Here is a 6,523-nt window from a genome sequence, read left to right as displayed (position 1 = left end):
GTCAAAAGGATTAAAGTCGTCATTTTATAATAGATAAAATTATTGAATATTTTATTTAATGAAATATGGAAGATATTGTAAATAAACAAATGAAAAAAAATTATAATCAATAGTATAAATTTATTGGAAGGTTAATATTAGCTAGGCTACTTAAAAGGGTTAGTTCACCCAAAAATGAAAATTCTGTCATTTATTAGGCTACTCACTCTCATGTCGTTCCACACCTGTAAGACCTTCGTTCATCTTCAAAACACAAATTAATATATTTTTGATAAAATCTGATGTGATGAGGCCTCCATTGCCAGCAAGATCAGTTCCTTTTTCAATGCCCAGAAAGCTACTAAAACATATTTAAATCAGTTCGTGTGACTACAGTGGTTCAACCTTAATATTATAAAGAGACGAGAATACTTTTTGTGCGCCAATAAAACAAAATAACGACTTTATTCAACAATATCTAGTGATGGGCGATTTCAAAACACTGCTTCATGAAGCTTCGAAGCTTTACGAATCATTTGTTTCGAATCAGTAGTTCGGAGCGCCAAAATCATGTGATTTCAGAAAACGAGGCTTCATTACGTCATAAGTGTTTCGAAATTTCGAAAGTTCACGTGACTTTGGCAGTTTAATACACACTCCGAACCACTGATTCGAAACAAATGATTCATAAAGCTTCAAAGCTTCATGAAGCAGTGTTTTGAAATCGCCCATCACTAGATATTGTTGAATAAAGTAGCATTCTTTCTTTCTTTCTTTCTTTCTTTCTTTCTTTCTTTCTTTCTTTCTTTCTTTCTTTCTTTCTTTCTTTCTTTCTTTCTTTCTTTCTTTCTTTTTGGCACACAAAAAGTATTCTCGTCGCTTTATAATATTTTATCAAAAATATATAATATATTTTTGATAAAATCTGATGTGATGAGGCCTCCATTGCCAGCAAGATCAGTTCCTTTTTCAATGCCCAGAAAGCTACTAAAACATATTTAAATCAGTTTGTGTGACTACAGTGGTTCAACCTTAATATTATAAAGAGACGAGAATACTTTTTGTGCGCCAATAAAACAAAATAACGACTTTATTCAACAATATCTAGTGATGGGCGATTTCAAAACACTGCTTCATGAAGCTTCGAAGCTTTACGAATCATTTGTTTCGAATCAGTAGTTCGGAGCGCCAAAATCATGTGATTTCAGAAAACGAGGCTTCATAAGTGTTTCGAAATTTCGAAAGTTCACGTGACTTTGGCAGTTTAATACACACTCCGAACCACTGATTCGAAACAAATGATTCATAAAGCTTCAAAGCTTCATGAAGCAGTGTTTTGAAATCGGCCATCACTAGATATTGTTGAATAAAGTAGCATTCTTTCTTTCTTTCTTTCTTTCTATCTATCTTTCTTTCTTTCTTTCTTTCTTTCTTTCTTTCTTTCTTTTTGGCACACAAAAAGTATTCTCGTCGCTTTATAATATTAAGGTTGAACCACTGTAGTCACATGAACTGTTTTATATGTTTTTAGTAACTTTCTGGGCATTGAAAAAGGAAATGATCTTGCTGGCATGCAGGCCTCACTGAGCCATCAGATTTCATCAAAAATATCTTAATTTGTGTTCTGAAGATGAATGACGGTCTTACAGGTGTGGAATGACATGAGGGTGAGTAATTACTGACATAATTTTCATTTTTGGGTGAACTAACCCTTTAATTTCAAGGGTATAGGCTACAAATAACATACAGTAACATTATAATACGTCATACAGTCATAGGAATTCAGCTCACAAAATAGTTTGAAAATTCCTGTTTATGAACATCATCCCATTTTCATTTATAAATAATTAAATCAGTAAACAAACAAACAAAATTAATACATATCCTAGGCTATATAAAAAATAATATGTAGGCTAATATAGTAATTGTATACAAGTTAGGCTATATAGGCCTAAAGTCATATATCTGGACTTGACTTCATTTACAGGATGTTTCTCATGAATTTGAAAACCTTTTGCTTGAAATATAGGCTTATTAGGCTATAGTACAATGAATTATATATGAATTGTCTACATATAAACAAAATGGGTTGAGTGTACATGTGGGCTCTGATTAAGTTGGCCCAAGTCTATAAAGTATAAAACACTTTTCCAGCTGTTGTAAATTCAAAGGGGAGACTCCAAACACTCTCTGCTCTGTCCAGTGTCAGCTGTCTGAGAACAGAGAAGTATAGAATAAGAGTTTATCTCAGACCGTCACCTTCAGTGATGAAGCTGAGGTCTGGCAGATCCACTCTAATGATTCTGGTGTAGCATCAGAAATAGCCAGCAGGAGTCACTCATGCTCAAGTATTCAACCATCAGGCCTACCTGTATTTTACAAACATATACGTTCAGTTTCTTTATGGACAGCTTACTCATAAGTTAAGTTGTCCTCTGACTTTGTTGTTCCAGCTGTCATACCCTTACATCTCAGCATCTCTCTCTCTCTCTCTAGTTTTGTATGGAATGAACCAGTATTAAAACACTTCTTCAGCACCAAATCACCTTTAATGGTCTTCATGGTTTAGCCCCCTCCTGAGTCTTCATTAAAGAACTGCCCTTTTCACCCAGAGCGCAGTGTGGGAGAGTTTAAACTCAGGCCATTGTGGAGAACAGAACTGTTCTGGTCACAAGGATTTTTCTGAAATCAGGCAGTTATCCTGAACTTGAGCATGTGTTCAGAACAGAGCAAATGTGTATTTTACGACATATGTGTGCCTCTGGTGTTTTATATATATATATAAGCTATATATTATTTATATATAATTTCTTTGTACACACATACCTTAAAGTTTTAGCTACTAAAATAAGCTGTTGTCCCAGTAGTGGGGTAAATTGTCACAATGGAATTTGCCATTAAAAAGCTTATATGTGTCCCTGGACCACAAAACCAGTCATAAGCGTAATTTTTTTTAAATTGAGATTTATACATCATCTGAAAGCTAAATAAATAAGCTTTCCACTGATGTAGGATATTGTCAGGATAGGAAAATATGTGGCTGAGATAAAAACTATTTGAAAATCTGAAATCTGAGGGTGCAAAAAAAAAAAAAATCGCCTTTAAAGTCCTTAGCAATGCATATCCACTCACAAAAATACAATTTTGATATATTTATGGTAGATTTAAATTTACAAAATATCTTCATGTAATCATGATCTTTACTTAATATCCTAATGATTTTTGGCATAAAATAAAAATAGATACTTTTGACCCATACAATGTATTGTTGGCTATTGCTACAAATATATCAGTGCAACTAATGACTGGTTTTGTGGTCCAGGGTCACATATATAGTCTTTTAAGCAGAAAAAAATAATTAATAAAACAGTGAAAATATAAAAGGTAACATTAAAAAATAAATTACATAAAATTATGGCATTTAAAAGACACAAATGTAAAACACAAACAACATGATCCATCCTTGTTCTGAAAAGAAAAAAAATTTCAGTTAAAATCTGTCTTGATTTATTTAAGTTTGTAAATAGTCTCTTGTATGTTATAACAAAAATATATCATGATTTAACATCAAAAAATAATTGATAGGTAGCCTACTATGATGCGACTGCATCCCGATGTGACAACTAGCCCCAGTTCACAGTCACGCATGTTTACTGAAGCTCTGTTATAGACATTAACCATACCTGACCAAACACGTATACACATGTACAAACTCAGCAAAGCCTCCGAATCCCATTCAGCACATAGCAGGAGTTTGAAATAGTTCCCAAATCTGTCATTTACACACACACTGTTACGCTTACATTTATTGAACTCTTGCTACACCACGTCAAGCCGTGTGACTCGTAGAGATGTGGATGAGGTATTTATGGGTGAAAGGCCAAAGTGTGTGTGAGTGCGCGTTTACTGGCTGGTATTATTACTCAGTGTTTGGGAATGGCAACAGCTGCGGCAGGAGGGCGTAAAAGAAGAAAAACAAAAATCAGAGAAAGAAAGAGAGAGTGAATGATGGAGTGTTTGGGGAGACAAGTTAAAAAAGAGTGACAGGGAGAGAGAGCAGAGAGGACAGAACAGAAGTGTTTTAAAGCAGAGGAGAAAGTGTGTGACACAGGGCAGGGTAAGTGTGTGTGTTTGAGTAAAATGAACTCCAGATGTGATATGGTCTCAGCTCAGACCAAGGCGTCAGAAACAGAATTAGAGGTTTTAGAAGGCAAAGAGAGCGGCAAGAATTTTAGAGAACACTAAAGAGTCACAATAGAGGTAAGGCAGTGTGTGATTGGGTGTGTTTGTTTCTTCCTAACAGAGTCTTCAGAATGATTTACTGGATGTCTGTGACACAGGGAGCACGGTTACTGATAGAGCATGAAAATCAATTCAGGAGGAAGGAGAAGAACAGAGATGCAGAAAAAGTCCAGGGAAAAAGCAGATGTCTGCATGAAAGGGCCAATCGACATGAAAAGAAATCAGACAGTCATACAGCAAAATCACCTTGTGTAGGCAGGGGTTAACGGTCAGCAGATGTCTCTGCTGGTGTGTGAATATGGATTGCGGTCTAAAGGTAAAGTAATCACTGCAGGACTAAATTCAGGCTGAAAAGAGACATAACTCCTGTCTGATGTCCAAGAGCAGTGGATCTCATTTTTTCACTCACTGAAACTTAGCATGAAATGTTGTTTTAAAGGCTTTTTTTTTCTTTACACATTTACTCAAAAGGCCCACAGGCACACATGATTTCTTCTACTTCCACATTTAAGGTGAATGGGTGAATTACAAAACCTGTCAAACAGTTCACCCAAAAAAACAAAAATGTAATGTGACATTGTATGTAATAATAGAATAATATTATATTTACCCATTATATTTGTTGTATTCATTTAATTTGATTTTTTAAAAAATCAACTGCAATTTTTTGTTGTAATGCTATAAGAATTACTGTATTAAAGGTGCCCTAGATTCAAAAATTGAATTTACTTCGGCATAGTTAAATAACAAGAGTTCAGTACATGGAAATGACATACAGTGAGTCTCAAACGCCATTGTTTCCTCCTTCTTGTGTAAATCTCATTTGTTTAAAAGACCCCTGAAGAACAGGCGAAACTCAACATAACACCGACTGTTACGTAACAGTTGGGATCATTAATATGTACACCCCCAATATTTGCATATGCCAGCCCATGTTCCCAACATTATGAAAGGCATTAGACAAGGGCAGCCAGTATAAACGTCTGGATGTGCACTGCTGAATCATCAGACTAGGTAAGCAAGCAAGAACAATAGCGAAAAATGGCAGATGGAGCAATAATAACTGACATGATCCATGATATCATGATATTTTTAGTGATATTTGTAAATTGTCTTTCTAAATGTTTCGTTAGCATGTTGCTAATGTACTGTTAAATGTGGTTAAAGTTATCATTCGTTTCTTACTGTATTCACCGAGACAAGACTGTCGTTATTTTCATTTTTTAAACACTTGCAGTCTGTATAATTCATAAACACAACTTCATTCTTTATAAATCTCTCCAACAGTATAGCATTAGCCGTTAGCCACGGAGCAAAATCAAACTCATTCAGAATCAAATGTAAACATCCAATTAAATACTCTACTTACGCGATTAGACATTTTGCATGACGAACACTTTGTAAAGATCCATTTTGAGGGTTATATTAGCTGTGTGAACTTTGTTTATAACTGTTTAAGGCAAGCACGAGCTCCGTGGGCGGAGAGCACGAGATTTAAAGGGGCCGCGCTGCATAAATCGGCGTGTTTATAATGATGCCCCAAAATAGGCAGTTAAAAAAATTGAAAAAAAACCCCCAACAACTATGGGGTATTTTGAGCTGAAACTTCACAGACACATTCAGGGGACACCTAAGACTTATATTACATCTTTTGAAAACATGTTCTTGGGCACCTTTAAAGTAATGAGAAACTAATTGCAGTCATCATTGAGAATAAAAGGAATTATAAAAAGAAACAAATGCTAAACAATATGACAATACAAAGGAAGATATTTGGAAAAATGAGCAGATCTCGCCCCCCCATTGACTACCATAGTAAATTATATACTATGGTAGTCAATGGGGAGCAAGATCTGCTTGGTTATAAACATTTTTTCACATATCTTCCTTTGTGTTCAGCAGAACAAAGAAATTTATACAGGTTTGGAACAACTTGAGGGGGAGTAAATGATGACAGAATTTTTATTTTTGGGTGAACGCTCTCTTTAATTGTCATGAAAATAGTGCCATAACAAAGAAAGAAAATACTTTTTTTGCCAAATATTTTATCTTTAGTAAAACGTGTTTTTTTTTGTGAGCTTCACCTCAACACCAATCCTCTGCAAACCATAAAACATCTTATTCGATTTCACTACACTATGGTTTCATCATGCGTTTTTGGTAATGCCACACAAAGCCGTTATCTTGACCATACCTCTTACCTGCAGGTGAAATCTTACTGTCATCCTGAGCTGCACAATGCTTTATTCACACACCTCAAGAATAACACAACTACCATATTTCTCTAAGTACATGTGAGATT

Source organism: Megalobrama amblycephala, linkage group LG10 (genome assembly GCF_018812025.1).
Source record: "Megalobrama amblycephala isolate DHTTF-2021 linkage group LG10, ASM1881202v1, whole genome shotgun sequence".
In the NCBI taxonomy this organism is placed as follows: Eukaryota; Metazoa; Chordata; class Actinopteri; order Cypriniformes; family Xenocyprididae; genus Megalobrama; species Megalobrama amblycephala.
Note: the sequence above shows the minus strand (reverse complement) of the source record.